This window comes from Podarcis filfolensis, assembly GCF_964270895.1.
Source record: "Podarcis filfolensis genome assembly, chromosome: 9".
Taxonomy (NCBI): domain Eukaryota; kingdom Metazoa; phylum Chordata; class Lepidosauria; order Squamata; family Lacertidae; genus Podarcis; species Podarcis filfolensis.
Window position 1 is genome coordinate 4,260,326 of NC_139610.1, and position 19,974 is coordinate 4,280,299.

General features: G+C 44.8%; 1 protein-coding gene across 6 annotated transcripts in view; it reads left to right on the top strand.

Moving 5' to 3' along the window:
• Positions 1-19,974, top strand: part of C1QTNF7 (C1q and TNF related 7) — a 46,746-nt gene that overhangs the window by 5,940 nt on the left and 20,832 nt on the right. Inside the window, exon 1 of one of the 6 annotated variants that reach the window (XM_083630746.1) lies at positions 12,773-12,793. The exons of the other annotated variants lie outside the window; for them this stretch is intronic. The gene's annotated coding sequence lies outside the window, so the exon portion shown is untranslated. Of the gene's footprint in view, positions 1-12,772; positions 12,794-19,974 lie in introns of those variants that run through there. 6 annotated transcript variants of the gene reach the window in all.

Sequence of the window (19,974 nt, forward strand, 5' to 3'; positions counted from 1 at the left end):
GTAGATCTCGGGGAAACTCCCACCTAGAGATGATTTTATTCCTTCTCGACAGGGCAACCAAATCTCCGTAGTTAAAACTAAGATCCAAAAGATATTTCGGGACGTCTTTCAAAATTTCTCCAGGTCTGAAGGCCCTCACAATTTTAATCTCTTTTTGACCCAAGTCTAGGTCCCAAAAATCAGCAAATTCCTGTGTGAGGGGATCTATCAAACTTTCCTTCTCCAGTTCAGGTAGAGATCCTCGAAATCTGATTTTCTTTAAATTCAATCATAGAAGGCATCAACTTATGATCATCAAGTTGCATCCGTAAGGCTGGGACTCTCTCTCTCTCCAGTTGTGTTACTTTGGGTTCAACAACAACAACTTTCTCCCTAGCCTTCTCCGCAGTTTGCCATGTCAAAGTAGATTCCTGTATCAATTTCTGAATAGTTTCTGTATTGATGTTCACTTTTTGTCCCAAATTATCGATTTTGGTAGTTACCACATCCACCTTCTTGTTAAGCTGTTCCAGTGAGTCGTTTATCTTACTTAATGCAACCGCTAAGGCCTCTTCTGTCGACATTCTTAGCCGATTCAAGGTCAGTCCCAGAATCTCACAGCTTTTTATCTTGCAGCTGGAAATTCCCCCAGCTCAGCTTTTGTAACAGTTTCAAAGGCTTCCTCTAGAGGGAAACAATCTGACTTCTATTGGTCCTTTTAGACACAATTCAAACAATAAAATTAGTTTCAATTTTCAGTTACTTTTACTCCTTTTTAAACGCAGACGGAGACAATGGAAACAATGTATTTCTCTTATTTAACTGGCTGTCAGTGAACGTTCTAATCACAGTCAATGAGCATTCTAAAGCATGGCAGTCCTGCTGGCAGTCCGTTTCCAGGATCGGAGCGGTGGTATTTTAACTCTGTTCGCTCTCTCCTACAGGTATATTCAGTCCAAAACTTTCCCCCCCTCTTCTCCTGCCACCAAGGGGGGTTTAGTATTTTTTACCGATGGAAATTTAGTCCTTTACAATAGACTTTCCACGACTTCAGCTTGCATCCTCATTGCTTCAATCTATTTACAAAAGGGGGAGGTGGACTTCCTGTTTTGGACCTCCCCGTTTCGACACCAAATTAAGACATTTAAAAATCCAATTCTCCACTCTACTCACGGGTAGTTGCTTTAAGATCAAATTGTCCACAGGAAAAAGTCAGCGCTCTCCGTCAACAGCTATGCGGCTTCGCTCCGTGGAAGAAGCAATCAATTCGAAGCACCGCACCGCTCACCCCACGTCGCTCCAGATCCCCGAAACCAGGTTTCCCCGCGAGTAGGGGAGGCGCAAAAGGTGCCAGCCGAATCCCACGTTCACAGGCTTCACCCGCCTGTGATTTTTAGTGGGTCTCTGCCTTCGCCGTGGCGGCCAGACCCGAATTTCCACGAGGCAAATTCCTCCCGATCAGAGGAATTCCGCCATTACCGGAGGCGCCAACCCGGAAGTCAGATTGTTACCTTGTCTAGCCCACATTTTACCAGCTTCTCTGCAAGGATATCATGGGGCACTTTGTCAAAAGCCTTACTAAATTCAAGATATACTATGTCCTCAGCATTCCCCTGAACCATCAAGCTCATAACTCTATCAAAAAAAGAAAAAAATGAGATTTGTCTGGCATGACTTGCTTTGTGAGAAACCCATAGAAGTGTAGAGTTGAAAGGGACCCCAGGGATCATCTAGTCCAACCCCCACAATGCAGAAATATGCAGCTGCCTATACAAGGATCAAACCTGCAATCTTGGAATTACCAGCACCATGCTCTAACCCAGGCTTCCTCAACCTCGGCCCTCCAGATGTTTTGAGACTACAATTCCCATCATCCCTGACCACTGGTCCTGCTAGCTAGGGTTCATGGGAGTTGTAGGCCAAAAAAACATCTGGAGGGCCAAGATTGAGGAAGCCTGCTGTACCCAACTGAACTGGGGATGAGGGTTATTTTGCTGGAAAACATTTAGAATGTGCTCCATCCATTTGCCCATACTACCAGTGATGGTTTTAAGAAGCCAGGGCAGGCAAAAGTAGAGAATGCAAATGGGAAGGCTCAAGCTTCCAAGAATCTTATCCACATCCGTGGGTGGAAAAAGCTGCAAAGTACCCACACTAACAAAACCAGGCAGAAACCTCCAGCACATCCACTAACTCTACAGTCAACTTGAAGTCTTAGGTTGGAGCAGATGGGTGGTGTTTTTTTCTGCCAAGTGTTTTGCTAACTAGTCACAAGGGGCCTCTCAGAGTCCTACTCCACCTCACAAAGGCCAGGAAATATATATGAGACCCTTCATCGCCCCTCAGAACTGCTTTCACCGCCAACACTCTGCAGATATAGTGATGGAAGGAAGATTTCTTCACTTCCTTCAGGCTTGAAATGAGCTCTCAGCTGAGTCTTACCCCATCTGTCACCCTTGTGTTTTCATCATTCCAACCAGGAGATGTTTGTAAGCTTTCCCAATAATAATCAGAGGGGTTTTTTTGGGGGGGGGGATGGCTCCCAGCACTATCCCAGAGACCCCTCCTGCCGACTGAGACAGTGACACTATTGGTTTTCTCCTTTGGATCTGGTGATAGATCTTTTGTAATCCCATAAGTGTTTTAAAAAATCAGAATGTTATTGTGTGAGTGGTGTTCCAAGATATACCAACCCCTCATGTCTGTGTCTAATTCCCCCTGTTCCCTACACACCCCTGCAAAAAAAAACCCAAAAAAATACAGAGACAAGAGCTATGGCCTTTTTCATTATTGCTATGATCTTCTGTTGCTTTTTTGATTATGATGACCTCATGGCTAAAACTGCAGGACATTGTATCCTTTCTGCCTAAGGGATAAAATTATAATGTTCCAACTGCCTAATTTAATCTAGGTACTTGTTCCCATTGATGAAGAGCTCTTTTATGGTGAAATTTTTGCTCCCAGTTTGTGTCCGTACTGCAAAATACCATGATGCTGTAGCCTTATGGTTAAGGCCGGCCAATCAATCAGTCAGTGAGGACAGGCTTCCTCAACCTTGGCCCTCCAGATGTTTTGAGACTACAATTCCCACCATCCTAGCTAGGGATCATGGGAGTTGTGGGCCAAAAACATCTGGAGGGCTGAGGTTAAGGAAGCCTGGATATTGCTGAAAATATAAAGAGCTGTCCTAGTCCTCCTCAGAGCAGACCCACTGAAATTAACGAACCTAACTTAGTCATGTCCCTAAACATCAGTAGGTCTTCCATATCCTCCACGTGTCCCTATTTTCCAGGGACAGTCCCAGAATTACAAAAGCCATCCAGGCTTCTGATTTGCTTTGTGTGTCCGTGCCTAATCTTGCCCCGTTCTAAAATTTATTTATTGCTGTGTGCTTTTCTATTTGCAAATCTACCAAAGAATAAAACCAAATCAGGATTAAGGGGTTTTCTCAGGACGGTGGAGGGTGTGTGTGCTGTGTCCCGTTGGTGGTGGGAATACTCTGTGGCGACAAAAAACGGGGGATTGTGGAGGGTCAGTTGTGGAGGAGTGAGAAATCTCCCTGTTGCCATCAGAGGGATGTTGAAGGGCATGGTCTTCTCTGAGTAGGGCTTGTGTTGAATGCCACCTTTTAAGGTCTGCTGATGAAGGTTTGAATGTGGTGAGGCCAGAGGAAAAGTGGGGGGAGGTATCTTTAGAGGGGGGACAGCAACAGTCTGCCTCAAAGACTGCATTGCGTGCAGCCAAAAGGGTTCTGGCAAACTAATTTTAGCTCTCCTGATTTCTAAAGGCCACCTGGCTTAATTGTGCTCTAACCCAACATCTGTTTCAATTGCTGATGTGGGAAGCGTCAGTCTTCGTGGAAGATAATGAAGCGGGATGAATATAATGGCCTCACATTTAAAATGTTTTTAATTAGGCAGAAAGATTTGTCAGTGGCTGAAGATGCAGAGTAGCGTATTGTGCTCTGATTGTGCTTGGTTATTTATGTTTATATGCCACTAGTATGTCGGGAATAGCAAGTTTCCTTTATGATCCCCATCAGTGGCCTTAGTCAAAATGCACGGTTCATCGGAATAAGGCCAATTTGTGCAAAAGCCATGGTGCATCTACATCTTATCCAGGAATTAGTTTTAAAAATCTGGCTAGTCAGTGTACAGAACTGCAGTGTTTAACTTTGGCTAGGCAGTGCTTGAGGCAGTTTCCTTCCCTGAATTTAAAATTGTAATAATAATGTTCTCTTTGAGATCAGTAAATTTGAAGTCAGTTTCCACCTGCTTGATTGTACTATTGTGGGTCACATGCTGTGTTCAGATACTGCTTTGCCAAATCTAATACAACAAGGAGCAAGGAGCAATGGGCTTATGGCTTGTCCCTGCTTGCTGGTTGCACAAACAATCCCGAACCTGGAGTACAGGAGAGGACAGACCATAGGGTCAGGGAAATTTAAGGTACAGGTAGGTGCCATGTCTCCTTAACGGGGTGTTAATGTTCTATGTCTGGTTGTGGAGTCACTATGAGGGCAGGCTAAAGCCCAAGACTCACCCTTCTCTTATGCCAGATGAACATGCCTGAAGCTAACAGCTGTGGAAGTAGTGCTCAGTTTATTTTTACAACTCTCTCTCTTATAATAATGCAAAGTTGTAGTTCACAAAGGGTGTGGATTTCAGGGTTTTTGTTAAAGGAAATGAATATTGGAATCTTACTTTGGAGATCTGGGAAACACGAGACATATAATACTAAAAGCAATGCTAAAATAAACACAAGGAACAGTGGACATCCATCTGGTGTGGGTGGGGGCTCTCAACTTTCTGTCACACTCAACCAATAAAAAGAACCCCCCAGTCTTGAAGGTAATCTGGTAGGAGCACCCTTGATTATCGGTTGCTGGGAGCAGCAGGGGCAAAGCACAAATGTGCCCCCTTCACGCCGCCGTGTCCTTGAGCAGCCTACGTTTCCTTCTGCCATATGGGGGTTGTCCTTCAGTCTTCTGCAGGGCAGGGGGGGTTAAAGATCTGGGCTGTTGAAGAGAAGGCAAATCTGTCCCCTGCCTCTTGGTTCTGCATGGCTTGCCCCCCCCCCCAACAGGCATTCTGCAGGTGGATTCAATGCACAAACACTTCCTACAAATGTGCTCCACCGCTTATGGCAGATATTTTGCCAGAGTACTTATACTGGCTTCTGTTTAACCCATATACTATTTGGGCTTCATCTGTTGCAAATGCCATGCCTTGCTGACCTAAGAATTTATTCCATCTCTCTGTTGGCAGGTAACGATAGCTTATAGCTGTTGTCATGAGTTGGGTAGGCTATATGCTGAGACCCTTCTAACCCCTAGATCCCAGCAAGTGTTAAAATATGAGCTAGCTTCCTGATGAGGCAATCGCCTGGGCGATGGGCCATTAAGGGGAACAAAGGAAAGGGGCTCTGTGCAAGATGGAAAATGGGCGGGGGAGCCCATCCCTCAGCTCACATATAGTTAGAAGGACAAAGCCAGAGTTTAGTGTTGCAGTGATGTGAGCTAGAGGGAAAGCAGCAAGCTGGAGAGAGAATCAGACTGGTGTTTGATTTCCATTTGAATCCAAGGCTGTGGCTATGGGATACAAATGCTGTGAACCCCTCTATTGTTGGCTTAGACACCACAGTCTCTGCTGTGCTTCATTCCAAAGGAAACGTGAACCCTGGGTAAGCACCTCGAACCCCTAGAATCTCGTCATGTTCGAAGACTGGGGTTGTGTGCAACAATGTGTTTAAGCGAAATGAGGACCACCCCTGGCTATTCTCGGCTCACAACCCTTTCTGGAACACTTTCAGAATCTGGAAAGCAAAGCCTGTGCCATAAGCCAGAACATCTGGGGAAAGACTGTTTAAAAAATAATAATGGAGAGAATTATTGCAATTGTGCACTCTTGCCAGAGTGCTGGATATGGAATGGGAAAGCCTGGTGCTAACTTTGGGCAAGGCTCCCTTAGCCTAACGTAACCTCTCATAATTGCTGTGGCGATAAAATTGGATTGTCCTCTTGCCTTGGAGAAAGGGTGGGAGACAGGTGTGATGAAGGCATAGCTGCTAGCTGCATGGTAGTACATGACTGTTGAAACCTGTCATTTCTTTAGCAGGAGCAGCTAACCTGTGACCCCCTCCGATGTTGCTGAACTACAACCCCCACAATCCTTCACCATTGGCCATGCAGGCTGTGGCTGATGTGAGTTAGAGTCACCCGAAAATCTGAAGGGCCAGTTGGGGAGTGGGGCAGGAGGGTCACCTGGCTTGGGGCTTCAAGTTCAAAGAAGGCTTCAGATTCAGGAACTTGTTACATTTTTTGGCATTTGTAAAGTTTCACAACTTGTTTCTATGCACATGGGACCAACATGTGACAGACACATGTAGAGACACATTAGAGATGCAAATGTAAGGAAATAAGAGGTGTGATTTGGTAAAAGTAAGGCTGCCATACGTCCAGGAATCGGACTGTCAAAATGGCGTCCATATGTCTGGGGAAACCTGGACGTATGGCAACTAGGGCGATTTTTAAAAGAAAAATGCTGTAAAAATCCCAGTTTTGGGAATATGCCAAATCTAAAATGCTTTTTGTTTGTTATAGACTGATATGGTCTGCTCCCAAGATAGAATGTTTCCGAAAACTGGAGTTGTTCTCTTGATAACTGGAAATCTCTCTGCAGCTTCTGCAATGTAAAACTCATTGATGAGACTACTCTTTCAGCTAGTTAGGGAAGAAAGAGGGAGGGAGACAGCCTGGAGCCCTTTTCAGCTAGAACAGAGAGACTGAGGGAGAATTTCTAATTGTTAGCTGACTGGAGAGGAAGTATCCTTGGAAGACAATTGTTCTCTTTGTGGACTGAGTGCATGATTAGTAGTTGTGCTCCCTGTTGAAAGCATCAGTGCTTGCTCATTAGTAAATACAGCAAATATATAAAGCTGCTCTCTCTCATCCAAATAACCCTAAACATTGTAGTGTGGTGCCTGGATTTCTCACTCCTTGAATAAATTGCAGCATATCAAATCTAAAAGTACTAACATTAAAGTGCAGACGATCTCTTGGGAACATTTGTTTCATTTCCATAGAAATGAAACTGTCAGCAAACTTTTTAGCACAGCTCAGTTAAAATTGGCAAAGAGCCAGACAACAAATGTTTTGGGGGCCAGGACTGGTCTCTGTGTTTCTATCGCTTCATTAGATAATATCTCGGTTCCTCAAAAAGTCAACACTTCAGCGCACCTTCCCCCCACAAAATGGCCTTATTGTGACCATCAAGGCATACCTAGAGGGTGATGTCCTCTCTAAAAGCATGCCAGCTAAAACAAAGACTCCAAGATCGTCTTTATTTATTCTGTCTGGTTGGATTTGGCTGTGTTTTCCATTTTAAAAACATCCTAACGTCATGCCCTATGGACCAGTGGGTGGTTTCCCATAACTTCTGTATGAGGTGAAGTGACATGCAAAGCAAGTTTGGCATCCAGATTCGCCGAGTGAAGGGGATGCCATATCAGTTTCCAAATTCATCAACCACATTATTTTGTTGAGGGTGGAAGGGGCACCTAGCTATTTTAAACAATACGTGTAGCAAGACTGTCCTTTGCATATGCATATGCAAATGCTTTTGTTTTTCCCATGTTCGACTGACCTCTGAGGTTTTTCTGGAATGTGCTTGGGATTCTTAGAAATTAAAGCTAGATGATCCCATAGGAAGAAAAAAGCCTTGTTTGGACTAAGGCTGCCAAGATATCCTTAAAAGGAAGGGTCTGCCTGACACATAGCACTGAAAGCATTTTGTGGCAGTTTTGGCCTCTGCTGGAACTCAGGACTCGCGATGCCAAATATCCACAGGAGGTTCCAGTCTTTCAGGCCCTGCAAACACCACACAAGGTTTGTAGAGCTATATCCAGTGTTTCCCAAACTTGGGTCTCCAGCTTGATGTTGGATTACAGTACAGCTCCCATCATCCCTGACCAAGTTTGGTCTTGCCAGCTAGGGATGATGGGGTTTGTAGTCCAACAACAGCTAAGGGACTCAGGTTTGAGAAACACTGCGTATTAAGTCATTATAAGCAATAAGAGCTCACCCGGTTTTAAAAACAAACAAAAAATCTGGGGGAAATCCCCCAGCTTTTAATGTTTAACAGACTATGGTATTTTAATATTTTGTTGGAAGCCGCCCAGAGTGGCTGGGGAAACCCAGCCAGATAGATGGGCAGTGTTAAGTTGTGGGTGAACATATCAGACGACACAGTGATTCTTTGAACACCTCTTGTTTACTCACAGGTCAGAACAGAACTGAACTGGAGGGTTCAGCCAGCCTGCTTATATAGAGCTCCAGTACAACGCAACTGTAACCATTTTCTGCAACTATCCAATCACTGAACGTCACTTTCAATCCCTTATTTGCATATGTAGACCTGAGTGAAAACTATCTACAGTATCCCCCTGCTGGCCCAGGGTGAGAATTTCAGTACATAACAGGCAAGGTATAAATAATAAATTATTATTATCACCATCATCATCATCATCATCACAAGGTTCTCTCTTAGAAAAGGCACACTTAAGTTGATGAGAACCACACAAGAGCTCACAACCATTTCAATGGGGATTAAGAAGGAGAAATTCCAGTAAATTGAGACAAACCCAGGGCCGGCCCAAGACATTTGGACACCTGAGGCAAAATAGCACCCCCCTCCCCTTCAGGGAAGAAGAGGTAAGTGAAGATCTACATCGGGATTTGCTGCCCCTGTGAATCCTTCTGCCTGAGGTCACCTCCCCTTGCCTGGTGGGTGGGCCAGCCCCCATCAAACCCATAGAGTGCCACCCACTTCCACCTCTGGCCATAACCTTCACTAACAGACACAGGTGAGGAGAAATATAGAGTAAAACGAAGTACCTCTGAGTGTATACAGAGTGCCTTCTTTCACCAGTGAGCAAGACATAATCCAAGTGCTAGCGGCGATTCAGGTAACAGAATTTGTTTGTGGGTGGGATTTTTAAAAACATGAATAGTAATTTATATTAAGGTTTTCAATATTGCTTTACAATATAATAAGGAAAACAAGTGCAGAATAAGACAAAATAAACAAAACAATGTTTGTGGGTGGGGTTCAAAATACCACACCATAAGTCAAATGGAAAAGAACTTCTGAAACATCTCTGGCATTGGAACATGAAATTATAGATAAAGAGATGAATCTGAGAGGTTGACTCATTTTAAAATTCCCAATATATCCAGTATCATAGCCATGGAAAGACCAGACTCTCTCAGAGATATTCTAAGGCCCTTTGCCGAATGTTCAGCATTCTTATCTTTTTAATCAAGTTTTCTTCCCCTTTACTTAGAAAGATATCAGGAAAAGCGTGGAGGGAGTATTCTACCCAGCTGCTCACTAAGGTCTGGTGTACACATGATACCAGGTGAGCAAAAAAGGACTAACCCACACAGTGTAAATGTACTGGGGTCTCTTTTAACTCAGGTGCTCAGTTTCTGTGCATGTTTTGTTAGGATCCCAGCACAGCACACACCCAGGCTATAGGTCCCTGACGTGGGGTGGTAGCCCTGTTTGTTTCCACGCCAACTTTCCCCCAAGGAACTCAAAGCAGTGTGCAGGATTTTCCTTTCCCAAGTTTATCCTCTCAACAATCCTGTGTGGTCAGTTAGGCCAATTGGTTCACCCATTGCGCTGAACAGGATGCAAATCTGGGTCTCCTCAGTCACAGTCTGACACTAACCACTACATCACACTGTCAGGCTGTGAAGCTCCAGCCTGTGGGCTAAAAATGACCCACCAGGCCTCCCCATCTAGCCTGCCATTTCAGGTGTGGGGCAGCTACCAATGTAACTAGAAGGAAACAACAATCACACGGGGGATGTGGGGAGCACACCTTGCTCCAATCATACCGAGCGGTTTCTGTTGAAACCAGTGCGAAAATAGAGCAAAAAAGCTGTGTTTTAGCAGCAGTTTCAATGGCTTGCCACTGTTGGAGCAGCCAAGCGCTCCAATCAAAGCTGAAAGCAGTCTGTGTGTCCACATGTTGCTTGTGGATTGAACACCTAATCTTTGCTCTTGACTGGTAAGAGCAGACATAATGGATTATGAATAGAAACAGAAATGTGGGCAATTAATTGGCTCCAAAGGAGGCGAGATAGTCCAAAGATTTGCTCTGAGAATATCCTGAGAACAGGATAGTTCAGATGTAGCTATTCTAGACTACTCTTTGACTCTTAATGCTGTTTTTCAGAAGCTCTTCCCAGATGTTCAGCTGCGTAGGCAACTGAACACAGTAAGTTGAGAAGGAAAGCAGGACTATTTCTTGGTCTCTGCCGAGAGACCAGCTACCTTTGGCTCTCTGCAACAATCACCTGCTAGCAGCTGTTCCAGAAAGCTGCAGAGAAGCAGGAGAGAAGCAAACAGGACTATTCTTTTACCTCTGCTGACAGATCAGCTGCCTTTGGTGACCTCGTGGCAGCCATTCCAGCAGACTACTTGAACTGTTCCCATCCTGGGTGGTCATTACAAGAATGGTAATATTAAGAACTGGTGCCCAAGCTAGTTTTTCCCTCCCTCCCTCCCTCCCTGTGCCCTTTTCCTTATGTGTTGTGACTGTAAAATAGGCAGCGATCCTGTAGTAAGATACACACCTCCCTGTGTATGCAAGCAACTTTTCCAGTTTCTTTGTGAGTAGAGTGAATATTCTGCACTCAAGGTACCTTCTGTAATGAGTTGTTATTTACAAATGTGTACGTATGCAAGTTGAGAATCAGCAGCCAGCCTACACTACCCTTTCAGCCTGCACACAAGCAAGTGAGGTGTCCCACAAGTGCCTGTGGCTTGGAGTAGCCACCAGCCATCAAAAGCCATTAGCTGTGATCACCCCCCCCCCCATACTGAGCTCTGACTCAACAGAAATGGATATTTAAACATCCAGCCAAATTGCTGCAATGTCTGAAAATTTGTTACTGTGCTAGTTCAGCGGCCCAAATCCCCCGCACTGTGAGATTATTTGCTAAAAATGCTTATGTAACCAATTGCAAGAGTGGTCTGCTAGAAAATAAACATTTATGCAAGAAGGCTGCTATATTAATGAAGAATAGGCATGGCTTTAAAAGAAAGCATAAATTTATTTTAAGTGCATGTCTGTGGGGCACTTGTGATCTGAACAAGACCTGGATGAGTCCCAGGGCAAGAAATCCTTCCTCTGTTCGCTTTCTCAGCATTCCCTACATCTTTACCACCTGTTATTTGTAGCAGAGCCACATATGGGTAAAATGGGAGACATAGCAGCTATCAAGCAACAGACCTCCAAGTGTCCCTATTTTCCAGGGAGAGTCCCGGATTTACACAAGCCGTCCCCATTTCTAATTGGATCCTGGAATGTCCTGCTTTTCCTTAGGATGTGCCTGCTTTCATCAGAGAAATGTTGGAGGGTTCTGGTGTGTGTGTTTCAGAGCTCATCGACACATCCATTTTCCCCCACCACTCTCCCTCAGGGAAACACAATCTTTAGTGCTGAATCGGCACAAACTGCAATCGAGTTTCCTGCAGATTGCTGTTTGTTCCACTTCAGAGCTAAAGAGCAGGTTTTCCAGGGGAAAGTAGTGGAGCAAAGGCTAAACCACTCCAACTCGTGCCTAGATATTGTGGGACAAGCAGTGCTTTCTAGGAACCGGACAAGCAGAAGTGTGGAAAAGCAGGCTTCTGTACATGGACTGGGATCAGTGGTGTAGCATGGAATGCCAGTGCCCAGGGGAGGGAGGGAGATGGAGTACGTATTCACATTCAACTGCCTAACAGTGTTCATGACACCCAGGAGATGGCAGCCACAGAGGTAATAAAAACGAATTGTTTCATTGTCTGGAGAGGTCACTTCCTGGTTCGCATGGAGAAGCCCATCAACAGAGGTGCACAGCTGTATTGAGGCAGCACCGGGTGTTGAAATTTTGCGCCCCTAGCAATTCCCCCCCCCCGGGCAACTGCCCCTATGGGCCCCTACATGACATGCCACTGACTGGGATCGACATGTGCACATGCATGCTGTGCCCCAGCACACTTTTTTCTTCTTTGCTGTATTTGAGAGATCAGGGGGCACAGTAGGGGCCATTTGGAGGTCTAGTGCACCTCACTGGAGCCTGAACTGGGGTCCAAAAGGTCTACGGTCTGTGTGCCCTGGTGCTTGTCTAGTGATGCCTCAAGTCCCCTGAGCCAGTTGTGCCACTTCCCACATGGGTCAAGCCCTTGTTGCTCCTTCCTCTATATCAGGCTTCCTCAACCTCGGCCCTCCAGATGTTTTGGGACTACAATTCCCATCATCCCTGACCGCTGGTCCTGCTAGCTAGGGATCATGGGAGCTGTAGTCCCAAAACATCTGGGGGGCCGAGGTTGAGGAAGCCTGATCTGTATGATTCTGTGGCATCGGACAGGTGAAGAGCCCGATCCAAGGCTGGCACGGATGTCTCTGGTACGGTGAGGCATGCCTGCAAGTCGGGAGCCTAGTTCAGAATCTATCCAGGAAACCTGAATTAATGGCCATGTGGTTTGTCTAACTTTCCCAGAGGAATTCTGAATTAGGCAGGGTGAGTTTGCCTATCTCTGAATGCTTTATATTGTTGGTGGTTTCCTCTTTGGGACTGTGCCGTGACACACTTTGCACACGCTATTCCTACCGGAGTAAAAGTCTTTAGTTGACTCGCAACCCTCCACGGTGGGAGAATGAAATGAGATGCCGCTATACTCCGGGCCCTGGGCTTTATCTTCTGAGGGGTGCAGAGAACCCTTCCTATGTATCTCTTTGAGAGTTGTGCATGGCAGAGCAGGTAAGTTCTCACTGCCATTTTTGTGCTGCAGTTGTTTGTCCTCGTGCTATTGCTCAGCTATGCATTCAGCCAGAAGATAATGTAATTTTTTGGGTAAAAGGGAGTAGGGGTGGTGGTTGGGAGATTCTCCTTCTTTCCCATCAGACCAAAGCCGCAGTGAAGTCTTTCCTCTGCATACATTTGCAGGGCAGATAGTCTGCTTTGATAGTCTTCTGCTGTCAGGGTGGACAACTGATAAACTATGTGAGAACTTTGTAAGGGGGAAACCAGGAAATTACTTATCAAGCTCCAGCTTTGCAGAGGTTCTGGTGCCAACGTTTGGGGTGGGGAAGGGGGGAAGGCTCGACCAAACACACAACATCTGCACACATTATAATCTTGAGGCTCCAGCTGTTCAGAATTCTTTCAAGCTATGTAAGTGAGGAAAAAACTTTATTTCTCTGAGGCGAATTGTCATTATTCTCTTGGCTCCTGAAAGCTCTCAGAGAAACCAGATTCCAAATAGGTTTGCTAATACCAGCTCCGGTTTTAACTGGCTTTCTTACACAGCAACACACACCCGTGGGCATGATAAACAGCATACTGTTTTGCTTCTAAATGTCATGATACACTAGCCTATTCTCTAGGCAGCATTTTCTTCCTTTGCTCTTAAATTATAGAAACCTCTGCATTTGTGGCTTCAAGAAAAGGATATCTGATTTATTTTATTTTAATTTAATTTTTTTTGTCTTTCCAGTGCACACAGCGCAATTTATTTTCAGAGTAAAGTGTGCTGTTGATAAACTGCGGAAATAAGCATGGTTATTACAAAGCTGCTTTTTCTTGAGATTGTAGCTTGTGATTTGAGACAAATGAAACATTTTAAGAGACATAGGGCAGTTTGCTGGAATCATTGCTGCCCTTAATACAAATTGCATCTGTTTCTGCTCTGCTATGGGCTCCTGTCAAATGACTGGTTTTGCAGTTTCTGGTATGATTCAGTCAAATGGGAGACAATGGCTGATTCAACCATTGTTTATATGGCTGCAGCAGCTGTCTACTGGTGAGTGTCTATGACATCACTAGATATCTTCCTTGAGAAGTTTAGGAACAAACATGTTTGAAGTGTTTGTATATGGTCATTAGTAGCTATTGGAAGGTATGGCCCATTTCAGTAGCCAATCAGTTTTCTCCAAAATTTAACTAAGCAAGATTTCAATGATTTAACCTGTTTCAAACTCACTGAAGTCTGCGGAGCTAGAATGCAGTGAGATGCCCAACCCATGATGCTGGTCCTGATGTTGGGACGCAACTTTAGAATTGCACCCTTCTGCTTCCCCTTCCAACTCCATCTCATCTCAAGTATAGAGCTAGACCCAGGGGCAGCTGCTCTTTGTGGATCTGGAGGCAACAATCACGCCTTAGGGGGAAGGCTACAAGTTTCATCAGTATCCAGAGCAAATCATTGCTAAAATGTAAAGCACTGGGCCCCTAGTCTCTACTTTTTAAAGCTAACCCTATTCCCTCCACCCAATTTGAGCTGCTTAATTTCACTTACTTTTAATCTCTTTGCTAGTAATGATTTTTCACAGCTTCCTCACGCGGGCAGTGCCATCCTTTGCATGCTAACTCAGAAGTAGGGCCCACTAACTTCAATGTGACTTTCTTTGTGGTAAACGCACACAGGACAGCAGCCATGGCTTGCTCATTCATGGATTTGTGCCCTACACCCCCCCCCCACTGCATAATCTGCATGGCTTCCTCTCCCTTTTCTGTTGGAGAACTCTCTACGGAAGCAGACTGCACCAAGCTCCAGAAGGATGTCTCTGAGCTAGGCCAAACCCTTTCCATTCACCACTTTCTCAGTTGGGAGATATCCTTCTTCTGGAGCCTGACACAGTCAACCTGGTCAACTGGTTCTTCACAGGGCCAAGAGAAAGGAGAGAAGTCCACAGGCCAAGGAACTGATGGACTAAACAAGGTTCTGGAAAAGTGGTCCCAAGAAGAGAGTGATCCAATTTGTAAAGTAATCCTTCTTATTTTACGAGTATCATAGCTCAAAAAAAAACCACCAAAATGGCTGCCTACTGTTCCAGAATTCTGCAGCTCTGTAGCACAATCCTTGGAACTAACCAGGCTGCCTGTGACTTTTCAATTTGAATCAAGGCTTGGAAAGAGAACTTTCTCACAGTTTGTATTTTAAGGAAATAAAAACTTGCAAACATTTAAATATCTGCACTTTAATATTGTAATGGGTTTGGGGTTAGACTAAGTTGGTTTTGGGGGTCCTTGGACTGTGCGTTAACAATCTTACTGTTCTTACCATCTTTATTATGGAAACACTCTTTAAGAACTGGAACCGGAAATTTTGCTGAAATTTATCCAGATATGTGAAATATACAAATAAAATGGAAAAGGATACTACACAAAAATAAGATTAATTGGGAAAACTTGATGAACCAAATGCAGACAGGCACTTTTCAGTTATCAAACAGTATTCACCAGTATTTGTGAGAACTGACTAAGTTACCTATGGGCAATAGACTTTGGTGATGATTTTTTTGGTGGTATGCTATTTGTAAGCTGATTCATCTTGCAGTTTGATAGCTTAAAAGTATGTGTCTATATTTGGCTTGCAGGTTTGTATTCACCATTTTATTATTGTGTACATAGTACTTTTTCCATTTTATTTATATATTTTACATCTCTGGATGAATTTTAGTACAATTTACAGTGACTGTCTTGACCTTTTAAAAATTGCTTTTTGTTGTGGTGAGCAGTTTGCACACTTCTTTTTAATCTGGCATTTTTATTATGGAGCTTGAGCATTCGTGAGGACGACGTTTTGTGTAGCAAAATATGCTTCCAGCCTCTGGGCCTCTGGCTGGAGAGGGGGCTCCTGAGAGTACACAGAGTGTGCTAATGGGGCTAATTGCTACCGGAGCCGAGTGGATGGAATTTCCATCTGGAAAATGGAGCTGGGGGTTGTTAATTTCCCAAGTGTTTCCATCCTAATCTAAATTAAACCTCTTTGTCCACAGCTGCTTTTTATCAAATTTAAAAAGAAGGGAGATCCAAACTTGGCTCTCCAAAGTCTCTTCTAGTTTGATCTTCATTCAGTTACACACAGAGACACAGACACACACTGTTTACAATATAAGGATGATAATAAAACTGACTTATTTTACAGGATTCTTCCATGATTATTGAAATGGTGTAAGCAAAGAACTTTGAACACTCAGAAGTGTTTGGTATGGAATATTATCTCAAAAAGCAAAAACATGTACTTCGGTGTTCAGGGTAAAGTGTTTTCAGTAGGTCCGTAGATCCTTTCATCCTATATAATAAAGCTTTCTGAACCTTTTATTCCTTATCTGTTTGATCCAACAGATGTCCCTTGGTCCACAGATGGTTAGCCTATTTAATTTTCTCTGCAATCCTCAAATGCTCTGCTCAGTGCATTTTCTTTATGCAGGAATGTGCTGGTTTGTATCATATAGGCTTCATATACTGAATGAAGAGCCCTTCTGACTGGTGAATGATGTCATTTCCTGGCTCCAAAGCTAATAAGCCACACATGTCATATTGTGTATTTGCCATGGTTAGTTTCTTCCTCTCGCTTAATGCGTGGTTTCCAACTGGCAGCCTTTGCACTGAAATGCTTCAATGTGGCTCAACGCTAGTTATGCAACCTATCAAATAGGATTTGTTGCGTAAGGAAGTGTTTCGCTGGATATTAGTCCCCAAAAGCTATATTCAGTGAAGATGCTGAAATTGTATTGTTACAACCCATGCTCCACACCAAAAAGCCCACCAGAAGCTTGGTAATTATTCTGTTTTTGTTACATGCTTCAAAAAAAAAAAAAAAACAACATGGCGGAGGCCTGCATTTAGCTTGGTGGATCACACGTGGTGCAGTTCTATTGGTAAAATCTCTCACTATAACATTTCTAATATTCTTGTCATCACACTGAGCTACTAGGGGGGTGAAAGAGGCACATAGACTTAACTGATACTTGGAAGCCAGTCCTTCCGGGAATCTACCCCAGATGCTGAATAGGTCACCTTGGGAGGAAGAGGATAGGAAGGGGAGGCTCTGCCATGACCAGCCAGGGGAGAGGCTTTCCTCCCTCCCTCTCTTTCCTCCTGACACCAAGGAAGGCTTGAAAAAGGAGAAAGGGAAATTGGCAGGTGCTGAGGAAGTGATACCATTGGCCTTTGGGTGAGAAAGAGGGTGGTCCTTCAGAGATATAGTGACCCATTGGTGGGTTTGAAAGCTGGGGAAGAAAGAGCACATTGTGATCTGGAGGAAGGAATCTGAGGCAGACAATGAGGGAAAGCATGTCCTCCCTCAAAGAGGGCACTGGGTCTATTGGACAGCCACAACACCCGACTGGTAGGTCCCTCGTTGCTGGGTTTAATCTGGCCAATGGGGTGCTGTCTCAACGGATCGAGGGACCTATAAATACCTATGCACTTGACCCAGAGCTTCCTCTTTTGGCTCGTGCATCGGAACACCCGCCCACCTCTCCCTATATTTAGGGCATTTTGCGATTGACTTTGCTATGAGGTCGTGTGTCATCTGTCGTTGGGACAGGGGCATGGCAGGAATTTTTCCCACTTGGCTGATTGGCTGTTGCCATTTGGGTTTCGCCTGCCGTGTAGCAAACTGTCACAACTTGTAAGGTTGCGGATAGGCTCTGGTTCAGGTGATAGGGATGGCGCGACCGTTCTCCCAACCCTATGTGAAGGGTATTCCATTAAAGGAATCCAGGGACTCAGCTTGGTTTGGTCAACCCCCAAGAGGGGGTTGTGCCCATGCCTGAGTCCAGGGGAGCATCTGGGGAGTGGACATAGCCTGTACCCGGGCTTTCTACCTACCTCAGGTGTTCACCCGTGGCTGACCTATGATAGAGCTCTGGTTCAGCGCTACCTGCAAGGGTGCAGGGAGCTAGTCAAACCAGAGCCTATGCAACCACTCACTTTCTGTAATCAATAAAGCTGTGGCCTAAATTCTGCCAAAATCCAAACTAAAATTTGAGTCAAATGTGTTCTTATTTAGTGGGGAGGTCTCTAGGTCTGAACATGCAAATATTGTGGCCAGGAAGAGACAGAGGCTTGCCTTGCTGTCTGTGCTGAATCCAAAAATATGGCCTTGGCTTTGGGGGACACCAAAAGAAACCTAACCAGAGAGCACGTTCCATTGGAGCATTATGCTGTGTGTTCAGCTGAGCCTATAAAAAGGTAAAGGGACCCCTGACCATTAGGTCCAGTTGTGACCGACTCTGGGGTTGCGACACTCATCTCGCTTTATTGGCCGAGGGAGCCGGCATACAGCTTCCGGGTCATGTGGCCAGCATGACTAAGCTGCTTCTGGCAAACCAGAGCAGCGCACAGAAACGCCATTTACCTTCCTGCCGGAGCGGTACCTATTTATCTATTTGCAGTTTGACATGCTTTCGAACAGCTAGGTTGGCAGGAGCAACGGGAGCTTACCCCGTCGTGGGGATTCTGTTTGTAAATATAACCATATATAACACCACCATCTCCAGTGACTTTCATTCTACTGCAACCAGACCTGGGGTATGGCTGTGTCACCCCTGAAATATCTCACCACTAAGAAATCAGGATGCACATAAAAGTACATCTGGGGAATGGAAGTGTTCTAGGTTTGCGGGGGGGGGGACGACTCCCTAATCCCTAGAAATTAACCAATGGTTGGGTTTTAGTTATTTGGAATATGAAGCGGGAACACAAGCTGCAGAGGAATTCCTGGGCTAGCCTGTGCAAAACGACCTGGCCATTAAGAAACAATACAGGGCCATTGAGGGCCATTGGCAATGCAAGAGAACTGGCCTTCCCCCTGCCCTGAGGTGTGAACAGAGACAGGAGATTTGGAAGGCTGCCAGGGTAACTGGGTGTGAGGTGACAGGAAAAGAGAGGCTTTAGCAAGGTGTGCTGGGAAGAAGGCCAAAAATAATAATGACTGGGATCCATCTTGGGCAGGCTGGCTGAAGGCAAGCTGGGAAAGATGACTTAGACTCCAATGCTGCACTGCTGTCGGGAATAAGACCTTCTTGATATTACCATGCTGCAAGATCTGGGCTGCCTCCATCTAAATTCAGGTGTAAATATGTGAATAAATTATATTTATTTATATGGATCTGCCCTTGATCTTTCTGCCTTTCACATGCATATGCATCTTGAGGGCAGCAGAAAAACAATGGAAGTTATCTCAATGCAAAAATACATATATGTCTTTGTTTTAGACATCCCTTGCTTTTACCCACAAGATTTTGGAATGGTTGTGATTGGCCAGCCAAATCTAGTAGTCTCCCCTCCCCCACCTCTGTATACTTTCTTCTGCAGTAAATAAATGCAGATTTAATTTGGTTCCCTAAAGGATAATTCAAGACAGGAATTCATCCTGCCACATGACATGGTATGTTACTGAAGCATTTGTCTGCTAGGACAGCGTTTTGTTTTTGAACAGATGCTGTTTAATTGTAGCAAGAGGATGAATGCATTCAAGCGCCAGGTGGAATTCCGCTACCAGACAGCAAAGGACAGCTGAAAGAAAGGAGCTCCAAAATAAATCCCCTGTACAATGGAAAGATGTCATCATCCTCAGGTGTTGGCTGCCAAGCTTTTTTTTTTTTTTTTTAGGTCAGTCTGTAGTCTAAAAGATGAAACTTCATTGCTTACGTAAATCACTAATAAGCAACAGGCCTTGAAGGGGCCGGCATCAAGTTTGCAGCTCCGCGTGAGGATGTAGCTTAAAAGGGCTGGCCAGGTGAGCAGGCATAAGTGGGGTGACTCAGATTTATGACTTGATAAATGCCTGGAAAACTGGCTGAATAGTGATGGAGTGGGGTGATCTAGAAATTGCAGGCCCTTCACTCCCAAATGTCCCATTTTTTCCTCTCTCTCAAAGCCCTACCTCCTTTCCTTGTCCTCAACTCACCTACTGTCAGGATGCTGTCAGCAGCTCCCGGCTGGTTGCCCAGGAAAGTATAAAGACAAGGAAAAGTTTATTACAGTCCTTTTTTATTCCAGTCTTTACAGAGAGAGGCTATGGATCCCAGCCTCTTGGATAATGGCGTCATCCTGAGTGAATCTCCACACACACACCCATCTCTCCCACTTCCTCATTCATCTCTTCTACGGTTGCTGCTACGTGCCCTCTGTCTTTCAGCTCTTTG